Source organism: Melospiza melodia, chromosome 26, assembly GCF_035770615.1.
Source record: "Melospiza melodia melodia isolate bMelMel2 chromosome 26, bMelMel2.pri, whole genome shotgun sequence".
NCBI lineage: Eukaryota > Metazoa > Chordata > Aves > Passeriformes > Passerellidae > Melospiza > Melospiza melodia.
The window spans coordinates 4,419,282-4,434,405 of record NC_086219.1 but is presented as its reverse complement, the minus strand read 5'-3'; the positions used below and the strand labels follow the sequence as shown (position 1 = coordinate 4,434,405).

General features: G+C 40.5%; 1 protein-coding gene across 1 annotated transcript in view; it reads left to right on the top strand.

Moving 5' to 3' along the window:
• Window positions 1–9,845: 9,845 nt before the first annotated feature.
• The window catches only part of PRDM2 (PR/SET domain 2), a 59,758-nt gene continuing 54,479 nt past the window's right edge, over window positions 9,846–15,124 (top strand). The window contains exon 1 of the mRNA XM_063176947.1: window positions 9,846–9,904. The gene's annotated coding sequence lies outside the window, so the exon portion shown is untranslated. The remainder of the gene's footprint in view (window positions 9,905–15,124) is intronic.

Below are 15,124 nucleotides of genomic sequence, written 5' to 3'. Positions count from 1 at the left end.
TTGGAAAATACCCAGTTTTGATGGGTCACTTTAGAGCTGACGTGTAGAAGCTTTTGAATTAGCGTAGACTGTGTTTTCTCATTATGCCTGTCCCATTTTCTAACTGTACAGCTGATTTGTTTGACAACATGAGCAGCACCAGGTCAGAACGTGGCACTGAGGTGTGATGCAGCTTTTCTGGGGCATATTTAGAGCAGCACAACCTGGATATACAGAGCTCAGAGCAAAGGCTTTGCATGTCAAGTGACTGCAGCGCATCAGGTTTCCTAAATGCTACAACACTTCAGTGTTTGGTGTAAAAATCATGAGAATCAACATCATCATCCATTGCTAAATTTGTTAGCTTATCTGTGTTTGCTTTTCTGTTTTTTTCATGTGCCTTGAACTATCATATCAATACAAGCTTTGGAAATAAAAATCATAATATAAACTGTATTATTTTACAATAATTGTTCTTGTTTCCTTAAAAAAAAAAACAGTAAAATGTCTTACTGTTCTTTCAATTTTCCAGACTTATTTTGCTACTTGTCTTATCAATGTAATGTCTACAAACAACTCATTTGACATTGATAAATGAAATTATAATTGAAAAGTAAACATGTGAGAGAAAACTAATTCGGAAGTCTGTAGTTAGTTCTGGAGCTGATTGATGAGACCCTCAGTCTGTGACCAAGGAGTAAGCTTAATATTTATCATTGTGTAAATTGATAAATAAGCAGCAAAATTCCAGTTTTTTCTTCTTGCAGAAAAAGAATATTAATTCTGTTAGCCCCAATTTAACATTTTCTAATCTGTGCTGGGAAATACCCAATATTAATTCTGTTAGCCCCAATTTAACATTTTCTAATCTGTGCTGGGAAATACCCCATAAGGTGCTCTGATGCCTGCTCAAATGTGTGGCATATGCAATTATGAATTATTCACCCACTGAAGGGAATGCACAGATGTCACCAGTTTCTTCTGCCTCAGCTCGCTCACTGCTAATTTGCAAGAACACCACAACACAAAATGAGGAAACCTTTCTTATGCCACCAATAGTAACAAGCCCCCCATTTGAAAAATGTATGGCAGAAAACATTTCTGGGCAGTTCTGAGTTTTCATGGGCAGAACAATTGAACAGGCAGTATTCTACTCAAGGACACTGTGCTTTGTTCCTGCTCCAGAAGCCATTTTAACTTCATATTACAACTACTCAATTTTTCTGGTTTTATCTGTGCCTTTATAGCCCACCCCTTTGTTCAAGGCAAGTTTTTAAATCTTAGGTTAAAAAAGTCAATCCTTGACCAAATGGCCCACACTCTACTGAAATATTTAGGGGGAGGTTTCCAGCACTGTGGTGTATTAAATCTGACAACAAAAACATGAAGAAAATTTCCTTCTGATTATCAACTGGAGCCCAGGATACTCAGTTATGGCTAAAGAAAGCCCTAAAGGATTCTAAAGAAACAGAAGATATCTCTTACTTTGAAAATCCAACAGCTGCTGCTGCACTGATACATTCAATATTCTGATGATTCATACACCTTGCTGCCCAGAAATCTCAAGTGCAGAACATTCCAGTCAGCTTCCAGCAAACCTCAAGAAACAATGGAAAATTCATTAAAATCTTGCACATTTGTTACATATCTATGTGTTACTGAATCCTTAATTTAATTAATCTGTAATTTCACGATACAAATGTTTTGGAAATGCAGACTAAAGATGCACAGAGGTTTTTATTTCACATTAATCTATTGCAGAATTCTGTTTCTGAGCTGTCACATTATGCAATTTCCTGTTACTAGTTCAGGACCTCAAAGGTGGGTTGAACACAAACTATGTGGTTTTTTGGTAGAATTTCTGTGGAAGATGGGACCTTTTGTGCTTTGTGAGAAGTCACCCAGCACATTGTCCCAGGACAAATCCTTCTGTGAGCTGAAAAATGACTGATCAGTACAACCAAGGCCAAGGTCAGGAGATTTCCTATGCATGAAGGAAACAACAGCTCCATGCTTTCACCAGCTGGCCAAGCTTCACTTTTATTCACAGGGAACAACACTCAATAAATCAACACTTGCTTTTAACTTCAAGCCCTCACTCCTGATCATATTCATTCCTTTAGAGTTAGTAACAATAATGTTCCCTTTTGCAGCTTGGCTTTGAGTCATGAATGTGGCTCCCCCGAACAGACAAGCAGGCACCAGGCTTCCTGTGAGAATGCCAGATGTCACTAAAAAATATCATAAACAGAGTTGTCCCCTTGCATTTGTGTCTGTGGGGAAGATACACAGCAGTAGGAACTATGAAAGCAGTGACTTGATACATCAATATTTATAATAGTTCTGGACATCAATACAGCAATTCTTACAAGAGTTCATTTGAGGCATGCTTTTCCTGTCAGAACAGAAAATGTCAGAAGAATTAATTCAATAAAATCAGCAGTAAAAATGTGTGCACCAGAAGAATTATGGAGATTGACTTACTCCTATAAATAAAAGAAGTGTTCATTTATAAATAAATATCAATTAAAACATGCAGCAATTGCTTATTATTTTAGGAGCATTGCAGTATGCCGTTACAATTATCTTAACCACATCTGATTTTATGAAAGAGTAAGGACAGCCTGCACATTAACACCTCTGAAAAGAGTTCAAACTCAACAGCACTGATGCATTGTTCACAGGCAGATGGCAAACACTGCCAGATGAAGTGGCTTGCCAAAGGTTATAACACAGGTAAGAGAAAAGTCACCAACCCAGGAAACTTTAAACATTAAAACATTAGTCCTGTCACAGCTCCATATTAGTTCCCATGAAGCTCCATTACATTTTACAGTAAAACCCCTTAATGTGCTTTTCTATAAGGCAGGAACAAAGAATACAGAGCAAAAAAGCCCCTCACTGAATCTCCAGGAGCACTCAGGTCAGGAGTGTGCTTGGGCTGCTTTTAATGAGGAACAATCTAAAATAAATAAATTAATTAAATAGTTAATTAATTTCTCTGGCACCAGCTGAAGTTCTGCAGTGTTGATGCTGCTGAACTGCTTTTAATGAGGAACAGTCTAAAATTAATTAATTAATTATTTTCTCTGGCTCCAGCTGAAGTTCTGCAGTGTTGATGCTGCCGAACCACCCTAAAGCTTAAGAAGACATTGTTACACCTATTTGTACTCACCTACTTCACCAGCTGAAATATCAGATTGGCCATACCCATCCTTCTGCAGGCAGTTTTTTTAAACTAAAGGATTAATCATACTGAAATCCCCATTTTTTGTTTGACAGCTCCTGATGGATGCAGGAGGTAACAGGGGATCTGTAACTTGACACCAGGTGCCATAATGAGAAGGCTGAATTAATGCTTTGTACACTTTTCCCAGCTGCAGCATGGAGGTATTTATGGATAAATAAACTGAGCATCACACTGGCCATGTGTCTTTGTCCAGGCCTTGTGGATTTAGGCACCAGACCAAACCCACAGCTCCCCCTGCTCTGCAACAAACAGTTGGGCTGCAACACAAAGATCCCCATTCAATCATGGGGCTTGTTCAGCTCTCCCAGGCTTGAGAAGTCAGATTTTCAGACTCTGGTAAATGCTTAACTGGCAAATGTCTTAGCAGGCAAAGGAGTGCTGCCCATTCCATGCGTTTTCAAAGCTGTGCTCTGTCTGCAGAAGGTAGCTGGCAAGCGTGAGTGATTATTGAGAGTTCAGAACAAAAACCAAAGAGTGACATGCACAAAAAAAGAGGAAAATGGAAGGAGAAGGGAAAGTTGAGAACTGCAACACTTTGTCTTCACTAAAATTTGATTTTTTTTCACATTTCCAGCTTGAGATAAAATTGGACTTGCCAATAGACTTGCCAGCCTGTGAGGCTACTTCAGATGTTAATCCTCATCAGTACTCAGATAAACTTGCATCAGGGCAAAAAAAATCTTAAAAATGTTACAACCTTATTTTCTGATAGGAAAGGCAGTAAGGGTGATGCTGATGGAACACAGCAACAAGTCCAGTAACAGCCATGGAAAAAAGCTGGGTTGTGAAGGGGAAGTTGGTCCTATTGAAGCAGAATCTGTCTATTACTCAGAGGACCCCAGAGCTTCTTTCTTCCAAGCAGAACTGGAAGCTATCAATGTTCTAGGACATGGATTTCTTTGTACTACACAAGCCCTTTAAGTAATTTTCCTTACAATTACTGGTAATAACTTGAAGGCAATACTGACCAGGAACTGAGTTAAGTCATTGTCTACAAGTGGATGAACCTAAATCCTTATTAAAATATTCCCTTCTTCCCTCCTGAATGACCAAACATTTTCTAACAAGATGATTTTAAATATACTGATATTTGTCTTAGGAAATTAGTAGTGTATGTCTCATTTGAGCTGGGAAGCAGCTCCATTTCCTGCCTTTATGAACCATGTTATCCTCAAATAACACATTCCTTTGAGTCCTGTGGTTACTTTGCCTCATGACATTTGATTCATCCTATGCAGGAAACAGGGAAGGAATTAGCAGGTTCAGCAGGTGTGCTCAAGGGAAAAGAGATAGGAATGTCAGCTCTTCCTCATTTCCTATCCACCACAGGAATAAACCCCACAGGAGTTGAATAAGCAGCAATAACTGAGCACAGTGGAGGACATTCCAGCTTCTTTCTTGAAGCAATGTTCTCTCCTGTACATCAGGCACTGAGGCAATTTACTGAGAAATAAGAGAGTTGTTTTCCTGCCTATACCCCTACAAACTGTATAAACAAGGAAAACTGAGAAAAGTCCACTTCTCACCACTTAGACAGGTCTTTACATACACGTGGTACAAGAGATTTTGACCTAAAAGCCAGCCCTTAAAGGCAAGTTGTATATAAAAAGCACAGCTCACTTTTACAGTAGAGCAAAGGCTGCCTGTTATAAATTAGTGGAAGAATTTATTGATTTAAGTTGCTGTTCAAAGTTTCCTCTGTGATCCAGACCTGGTCTTAGCCTGAGGAAACTATTCCTGGAACTAAGATCTGAGTCTTTGTAATAGAGAAAATATTAATATAATGTCAGCATACATTACTGCTAATCACCTCTCACAGGGAGGCAAAGCCTGTCACCTCTTCATTTAAACCTGGAAGGGCTGAAGTTAAAAAATGTTTAACTCATAACTATGAAGCTTCTCCTTAAAAATAATTTTCCTGATGAATTCTTCTAGTTCATTTTGTCATGATCAATGCTTAACTTACTAACACAACAAGCATGCTTGATTGAGGGGAAAGTAGCAATAGAATTACTGAGAAGGTAAACCAGGCTTGCTTTTCATGCAGAAAAGTGAGCAAGAGCCAGAAGAGTGACTTCAGGTTTCATGAAGGAATGAACCTTCAGGTTTCACCCCTGACAAAAAACAATGAGTGAATAAATGCATGAGCAGAATAAAATGAAAGACTCCTCTCTGCAGGCTGATGTAGATGCAGGATAGCTGCACACTCAGTAAGCTGTACCTGAGCCCCAGCTAGTGGTGGAAATCACAGATGGCATTTTTACAGCAAAGATGAGCATGTTCATAACAGAAAAGCTTCAGTTTCCTGTGTATTGCCTCCTACTCATCAAGCCTGGTTTCATTTTTAAAATGCTTTCAGCAAAACAAAAGCTACATATTGGTTACTCATGGTTTGCCTACACCATCTACACAGATCCTCAGTGGTTCTGCTTGATCCAGCTGCTGGAAGTTGGAAGAAGGAGTGCAAGCAATGAGATGCTTTCTCCTTTCTCAGTGATATTTTCATCCTCTGAGCCAGTCTGTCACTACACAACCAGTAGGCAGCACAACCAAGAGCTGAAAACGAGTTTTACATGTTCTTCCTTCCATGGAGTATTGCCAACATATTCTCTTAATAAGTATTTCTTGATTAAATAAGTTTAAGTGATTAATTCAGCTAACAAATTTGTGTTCATCAATTTTCTGGACCCAATATTGTAGTGTTCAAATCAGTTTATAGAGACAGTCCTAAAATATCTTCTCTAGTTTGCAATGGAGATTATCCAGTATCATTGATGAATTTATGCTTTAGTGAACTTTAGCCATAAAGATGACACTGTTGGTGTATTTGTACAGATGAATTTTAGCCAGTTATTGTGAGTAGTATGCAAGAAATGGCTGCTAAATCCATCTTAGTACAACTGCCCCATCCCTGGAAGTGCCCAAGGCCAGGCTGGACAGGATTGGAACAACCTAACTGGAAAATCCTTAAAATCCAACCCATTCTATCAAGTCCTACAGAACTTACCTGCTGGACTGAAGATCTCAGCAGTTGTCACGTTCTGGAGAGAGCAATGATGGAGAGTTTTGGACAGGAGTCATCTCTGGTAGAAACAGGGATCCCAACCTGTGATCAAGAAAGAATGAATCAACATAACTGACTTAACACCCCTCTCCTGTCCCTGAGATATCCTGGTCACCCTTTGCTAAAGTCAGCGAAATGGGAGGTGTGGAAAAGTTGTGTGTAAATCCCTCTGGAGCAGGATATAGAACCCAAATGTGTAAGATTACCCAGCTATGAGCCATGATCAGTTCCATAAAGTGCTCCTGAAAAGGAACTCCTCCATAGCTGTAGGAAAAGCAGCACTTGTGGGGCAGCAGGTGAGGAACTTTTGTACAACATAACAGATGAGTGACAACAAAGACAAAAGTGACAATCCATGAGACGCTGGAGTCGTGTGAAAGCTTGGACATTGCTTTAAACTGTGAAAAATTAGATTTTTGTAACAAAACTTGCTACTGGTGCAGGCTGTAGAAAGCAGAAATGAGGACTGTGAAGGACCTTGAGGTCAGAAGGGCTCACCCAAATGAGCAGGAAGGGAAAGGAGCAGGAATATTTAATGCTTGGGTCTTTAGAGTCCCATTCCCCAGGGCATTTTGAGAACAGCTTCCCAAAATATCTTAGCAGTTCATTTAATTCTTTATTTTCCAAAATGACACTTGCAGAAAATGATGGTGATATTGCCTAAATTCAGAGCTATTAATAAGCAGTAAGCCAAGCAGTTCAGTCTTTCCCAGAGCCATAACATGCAGCACATTGTCTTCTATGTTTATAAGGAAAAATCAGAATAGCACAGAAAGTTATGATAAAAGAGACCTTGTCCCATTTAACAAGAGAAAAAATGGCCATACTGGTATCACTGGAGTCCACCTACTTTCAAGGCAGCTTTAGAACTTCTGATTTTAAAAAATCTTTTCTAGAAATGTTTTCTCCTGCCATGGCTCACTCAGATTTTCACACACAAGAAGAAAATTGTAATTAACTAACCCATAAGTCACCTTTTCAGTCACCCTGAATAAATTCAGTCAGAGGACCAAGATTTACAAAAATGTTTTTGCTGGTATTTGTCTCTCCTATGTGTTTACACACCTCCAAATATCCAGAAAAGCTTATTCCTCATTTTAGAGAGCACTACAGCAGAAATATTGATGTTTTCAAAATATAAAAAAATAGGGGTTCAGAACCTTAATCAAATGAAAATTTGTAGGCTTCTCTGACAACTGAAAGTGTAAATTGAAAGTGCAGATCCCCTGGAACGCCACCAGATGGTAGATATTCTCAGTATAAATGTGGGAAAATAAGGATGACTTCTACATCCAGTTAGAGAAAAGTTATAATTTCTGTTATTTGTGATAATTTTGGGAAATTTTCTACTTAACCTTGAAGGTAGAAAGATTCATATTCCAGCTAGTTGGATAGGTAATTTGTTCTAAGTTTTAACTTTTCTGTTACAGGTATAGGGCTCTAACCTGTTAAATGGGAATCTTGATTTTTCTTAAAATAACCTCCAAACTTACACAGGTGTAACTAGTCTAGCTTACTTATAAAATTAAATGCTAATACAGCTAAATGAGAATTAATTTAGTCTAATAAGTCAAAGCAGTTAAAACCTATTTGAGGTTTTTTTACTACTAAAATTAGACGCTTCAAAACAGAAGCCTCTAATGGTGTACCTACAAAATATTTTGTAATATAAATGCATCCTGAGTGTTCCAGGTGGAAAAAATCACTGTGTCCTGTTATTTTTCAGTCTGCTGTTGCTTGCCAAACCTAAAGATCACTGCAGAGATGTTCAAATTCCCTGGCAGTGTGTGTGTCTTCCAGATGTATGAAAGATTAAGTTGGTAGCTATATCTTGGTAGTGTGGTTTTTAAAAAGCTGTGTTTTGATAAGAGTGGGCAGAGAGGTGATTTTCTTGGTTACTTGCTGAGGAAATCCAGCTTCCAGCTTTATGGAATGGGATTTTTCTGTCCTGATGCTATTTGAGTACTTTTTGTGCCCAGCCTTACTGGCAGATATACTCATTGATGTATATCATCAAATAAATGTAAAACATTTCTGAACTTCCTCTTCTCTGTAACTGTATTAATGTCCTATGGATTTAAATCGGGGATTTTCCTCTGAGAAAATGGCAAATTCTTAACAATTCCAGGTAAAATACAGTTCTAGCCTGGGAGGAATACATCTTTGACTGCATTATGAATAGAACATTCAGGGGAGAGAGAAATTAAGGGCAGACACACTGTTATATCCTGCAGTACAAATACAGACATCTCCCAGCAGGTGATTATGGAGGGGTTTTCTCCTCCCAGGAACTTTCTCAGAAATAGCAGAGAAAAAAGCCTTGGTTTAGATGGAAGAGTACAATTTATGTGCAGCACAAATGGGTCCCAAGCCAGCGACAGCCTGGGCCCCTCAGTGAGGGTCAGTCCCACATCACCTCAGTGACCCAAATAATTTCCCCTCACTCACCTCCTTGGGTTGTTTTTGTTGGTTTTTTGTTTTGTTTTGGTTTTTTTGTGTGTGTTTTTTTGTTTGGTTGGTTTTTGGTTTTTGTTTTGTTTTTTTTTTTTTTTTTTTTTTAATTTCAGTCACAAGTGAGAACCCTGTGGAGCTGCTTTACTAGCAAAAAGAGTTTGGAGAACCTGCTGAGGTCTGGCAGAGGGCAGTGGATGGAGGTCTGGCCAGGGCATGTGGTGAGATCTGAATGGGGCTCAGGGGATTGAGGGGTGGAGGGGATAAAGGGGGGAAAGAGGGTGAAGGGGGTAAAAAGGGATAAAGAGGATGGAGGGGAGGAAGGGGATGAAGAGGATGAAGGGGGAGATAGGGGTATAAGAATGAAGGTGATGAAGGGGAGGAAAGGGGTGAAGGAATGAAGGTCATGAAGGGAACAAATGGAATGAAGATGATGAAGGGGCTCTTGTGATATTGGGCATGGAGGCAATGTAGAGGGTGAAGGCCAAAGGAGCTGTTGGGGATGAAGGTGATGAAGGGCAGGAAGGGGATGCAGGGGATGAGAGCAATGAGGGTGATGATGAGCGGCAGGAAGGGGGCATTAGGGATGAGGGCAATGAGGGGGATGACGATGAAGGCGATGAGGACGATGAAAGGCAGGAAAGGGTTGCTGGGGATGAGGGGGATGAAGGACGGGAAGGGGTTCTTGGGGATGACGGGCATGATGACGATGAAGGCAATGAGGATGATGGAGCCAATGATGAGGGGGATGAAGGCGGTGAAAGGCAGGAAAGGAAGGGGATGTTGAGGATGAGGACAATAAAGCCGATGAGGGGGATGAAGGCGATGAAGGGCAGGAAGGGGCTCTGGGGATGAGGGTGATGAAGGGCAGGAGGGGCTGTTGGGCATGAGGAGAATGAAGGGCAGGAAGGGGCTGTTGGGGATGAGCACGATGCAGATGAAGGGCAGGAAGGGGCTGTTGGGGATGAAGGGCAGGAAGGGGCTGTTGGGGATGAAGATGATAAAGCCGATGAAGATGAGGATGAGGGGCAGGAAGGGCTCGGGGGTCCCGCAGCGGGCCCTGCCCGCGGCCTCCCCCGAACGTCACTTCCGAGGCTGGAGACAAGATGGCGCCCGGACGGTGCCGGCGCTGAGGCCGCTCCGCCGCCAGCGGGGCCCGGGTGAGCGGGGGGCGGCGGCACCCGGCGGGCCGGGCCGGGCGGGCGCGGGGCAGAGCCGGCGGCGCTGGGAGCGGCGCCCGCGGAGCTGCTGAGGCTGCGGAGCCGCCCCGGTGTCCGCGGGGGGGCGGCGGCCGGGGGCGGGAGGGCAGCGGCGGCAGGTGCGGGACCTGTGCCCGCCGGGACGCGGGAGCGCCTCGGGGAGGGGAAAGGAGGGTGGAGGATGCGAGGGAGGCCGGCTGGAGGAGGACGCTCCATCCCCTGGGCGGCTTTTTCAATCTTTTTATCTGGGAAATGCTGCCTCGGAAGTGTCGGCTGGCTCCTGGCGCTGGCAGCGCGATGCTGAGAGAACTCGGCTCTTTCAAAGTGTCTGCAGAAGTTGTGGCGCTTGGCAGGGCCCAAAGCTCCTGCGGGTCAGTTCTGCCAAGTTGAGTGAGCAGGGCTTGGAGGAATTAACTCCGGAATTGGTTCCCCTCACTGGAAATGTCCATCTGTGAATTATTCTTCTTAGTCAGAGAATAATTCATTGTGCAGTGGGGGGGAAATATTTGGGGTGAGATGAAAAATATTAATCTAAGACATTTAGCTTAAGAGATGTATATTAAGTGCATTTTTAATTTGAAGGCAGAGCAGCCCGCGGAGCTTTGCTGATAACCATCTCATGGACAGGTAGCTGAACTATTCAGTGAAGTTTCCAGTGGTTTCAAATTCATATGAAGCTGCAAAATTTCCATTGTGAAGCAATAAAGAAAACTTTAGGTTGTTTCCAACTGAGGAAGGAAGAGAAGGTGATGTGGCTGCGCGTGCTAAATGATCATTCAGTGGCAAGAGAATTATTTTTCTTATTTCACATTTGAGTGAGCAGCAGTGGACAGCTCTAGAGAAGAGCAGGGCTGCTTGTGCTTCTCATGCTGCCCCAGTTTGCTGTTCCCAGTCTGTGCTCTGGACTTTGGGCATGCAAAGTCTTCTCCAGCTAATTCAAATACACTAAATAGATTAGGGTAACTGGAGTTGTACAGCAGCATGGCATGTAATTATGTTCCTCACCAGGAACTGATTACAAGAAGTAATGGTTTCAAGCTGAAAGAGGGGAAGTTTAGGTTAGATATAGGGAAAAAATTGTTCCCCATGAGGGTGGTGAGGCCCTGGCACAGGGTGTCCAGAGAAACTGTTGGTGGAAGTGTCCAAGGCTGGGTTGGACAGGGCTTGGGGCCACCTGAGACAGTGGAAGATGTCCCTGCCCATGGCAGGGGGTGGGACTAAATGAGCTCTAAGGTCTCTTTGAGCCCAAGCCATTCCATGACTATGTTATTGTTGTCTTCTGACACTTACAACATCTCAGTAAAAATGATGGGCATGTTAAGAATTCCGGGCTGCTTTCCTTGGTGTGGAGATTTCCAGCTCTTCCAACTGCAGGAAAGCATAATGGTGAATCAGTGAGAGCATTGGCACCTTTCAGATGGACATCTGTGTCACTGATAGAGGAAGGATGTTTAAAAAAGGAAAGAACTTTTGGACTTGCAGAGACAGCAGTGAAGGTACCTGTTGGTGAGAACCATGTGGAGATACCTGTTGGTTTTCAAGGATTTGGCTCCCAGGATTTGCTGGGACAGGTGTGCCTCCACAGTGCATAGCATAGACCATAGAAACAGTGGCACTTACAGTGAAACCCTAATTTTGTTAATTAAAGGGCAAATCATCACTTTGGATAAAGAATCTTTGCTGGAAGTGCCAGGGTAAGTGTGGAGTTTGGAGATTCCTGAGTTGGTGCCTGTTTTATGGGAATCCAAAGAGCAGCTTTCTACCAGCACAGCATGGAAGGTGGGGAACAATGCTCAAGCACTTTTGTGCATTGAATAAATCACATCCATTTTTTTATTATTGACAATTTGCTTGAGAATGGAAGGGAAGTAAAGCAGAAAGTCATTTTCTGTAACACCTGAAGTGACTCTGGAAGTCCATCCTGCAGTGCAGTGATGTCTCCATTCCCCTGTTCCACATAAAATCCTTGATCTTTAGGGATAAACAAGTAATATAAACTGTATAAAAAGGATGTGCTGCTTACTGGGTGTCTCTGTTGGATGCAGAAATTCAGAGAGGTTTAGAGATGACCAGTAATGCAAACCTGTGTAAAGTGCTGTAATATCTTTGTTGTTGAACTTGTTCTCATGGAAAGGGCAGACATGATCCTGAGACTTAACCCCTCAAATGACATAAATTCTTTTACCAATATGTTTTTTTTTCCACTGAGAATAAGCTGGAAAATATTTCTTCTGTGCCTCTGCTGTAGTCAAAAGTGGGAGGATGAGTCCTGTGTTGTGAAAAGAAATGACTGAAATCAGCTTTTTCACATAGTAATAATCAGCAGTGTACTTAGCTGAGAACATTTTCATTGGGTTTTACTGCATTTGTGAGTCAAATTCAAGTGCACTCATATCTGAAGATTGGAGTGGAATTTCTGCATATTTGCACTTGTTAGAGACTGGTTATTTTCTGTTGACTTCTCTTGACTAGTTGCTGTTTAATTAATAAACTTGGGGTTTGTGTTGTGTTGGTGATTTCTTGGCTTATTATGTTGGTTACCTGAGGTGTAGCAGTTTATTTGGGTTTGTGGCAGTTAGCAGAGCCTTTTTTCTTACTGGACAATAGATAATAGATTTTAGTGTTCAGAAAATAATTTTCTGACCATTTCCCCTCTGTTCTTATTCAGGCAGCCTTAAGTGACTGAAAAGTCTTTGCTTTTAATGCCTGTCAATAGAAACAGGATGCCCTATCATAAAATATTCAACTTTTTGAGTTAACATGAACTTTGTTTTTAAATTGGCAAGCTTTATTTCACCTAAAGCGTGGAAAATTCACGAGTGAGAGTATTTCAGCATTGAATTGAAAAACATGGAGATGTGTTTAAAAAAATGATCATGTGCTGCAGCTAGAAAGTAAAACAAAGGCAAGAGCTGTGCAGTATCCCAGGCTGAACCCTGGCCATGAGGAAAACAGGCTGGGGAGACTTTCAAGTTGTTCCTGGTGCTCTAATGAACGTGTTTTTACTGGAGCAGTGATGTAATGCATGGCCCATTTTCAGCTTCCAAAATAGGATTGATACTCTCATGCCTGCTCTTTCCTTCCTCTGCATTGGAAGCAGCGTTCTCTTTCAAAATGCTTTTGGATTCTGGGATTTAAAAAGCCTCCATATGTAGAAATTATAAATATGGCTTATAAAATCAGATTATAGTCTCCTTAGTAAAACCTAGGAATGCTGACTAGTCTGATTGAGTTGGAAAGGGATGATCTGCAATGCTGGTTTTCAATAAAATTACTTGCTTTTGTTTGCAGACTTTACAATTTACAGGTTTTCTAATTTCTACAAATTTCTACAAATTTCCTAACAATTTACAGGTTTTCTAAGGGAATATTTAAAATTCTGAAGCATAGATTTAGAAATAATTTCAAAATACTTTTTGCTTTAAGGATTTTGTTTTAGGGACCACAGTTTTTCCTTAAATACAAATACCTTGTATATTCTTATATGAACCCAATATAATTTGTTGCCTAAAACAGAGCCTTTCAGAAAAAGAATTTTTTCTGTGACTCTAAGATAAGACAATGCAGTAGATCTTTCTCTGCTTGGTTTCTGAGATGTTTTAATTTCTTGAGTAAGTGTGTAGTATTTTTGTGATAATGAGATAAAGCAGTAAGTAGTAGTTTAAAATCAGTATGACTTGGCAATGTTTTCTGAGAATGAATTTTGAAATTCAGGTTTGAAAATTGAAATTTGAAAATTCAGTTGGGATAGAACCTTAATTGTTCTTTCCTTAGGGCTGTCAGTGAATGGTTGAAGTTTATTGTGGTAGATGTTATTAATAATATCCAGGTCTTTAATAGGTTAGCTTATGTTGCTGTTGAGTTTGGATGAAAATACTTGTTACATGTTTTTGATGGGGCTGCTGAGTGACTTTTTCAGAGTACTAAAGCAGTTGTTGACTGACTTTAAAACTGATTTAATGGAGCCATCATTGTGCCTTTCACAGAGGCCAGATTGGTTTCTCAGCTGCTTTAATCTCTTGAGTAAGTGTGTAGTATTTTGGTACTCATGAGACAGAGCAGCAAGTAGTAGTTTAAAATCAATATGACTTGGCAATGATTTATGAGAATGAATTTTGAAATTTCAGGTTGCTGGTGTGTGTGCTTCACTTTTGGGATAGAACCTTTATTGTTCTGTCAGTGAATGGTTGAAGTTCACTGTGGTAAATGTTATTAATAATATCCAGATCTTTAATAGGTTAGCTTGTGTTGCTGTTGAGTTTGGAGGAAAGGGTGGGTGAAAATACTTGAATTTGATGGGGCAGGGTTATCTTTTTATACTAAAAACTACATGTATTTATTTACAATAATTTTCTAGTACCTATCACTTATGTTTGTCTCCAAGCTAATCTAAAAGTGCCACTATTACAGCAGAAGATGGAGGACAAGAAAAAGGAGAAAGGACACACTTAGATTCTTCTATCTTGCTTCTTGAACTTCTATTCTAAAAACTTTAAAATTCTACTTTTTCACATTGTGATAAATTCAGAATCATTCTATTCAGACTTTTTTTGGTTGCAACTTTTTGCACAAAGCTGGTAATTGTTTCTGTGGGTTGAAATCAAAGGCTCAGGTGGTTTTGAGAAGCATTTTGTGGCTTGATTGGCCATTGCAGTTCTGTCCAGGCTGGCTCATGGTGCACTTTGCTGAGCTGTGTTATGGTACCTTGAGCACAGAATTTCTTATAATTACCCTTTTAACCCCTTTTACAACATAACAACAAACTATCAGTACATGCTTAACAATTATCAACTATTTTACAACAGTTTCCAGCCTATTTTTAACACGGTGATGAGAGTAAACACCTTGTTGGTACTCACTGATCCTGCTGGGAGCTGATGTTTATTCATATTTTTATTTATATTTCTTGAGTTTGTTGGACTTTGTATACCAAAAGTTAAACCCTGAGTTTATTGTTACAGTTACTTCTGTTCTTACAATGTTTCATTTTAGGTACAAAGAAAACTAGTGGCTGCACACAAGACTCTGTTCAGTATTAATTTTATTTGTTTTCGAACACAATTAATCTTCCTTTCCACATGAATTCACTGTTAACAAAATAAGTAATGTGGAAGAGTGAAAAAATACCAAACTGCAGGTATAAAATTTTAATATGAAGTGTATATTTTAAATTAATAGCTT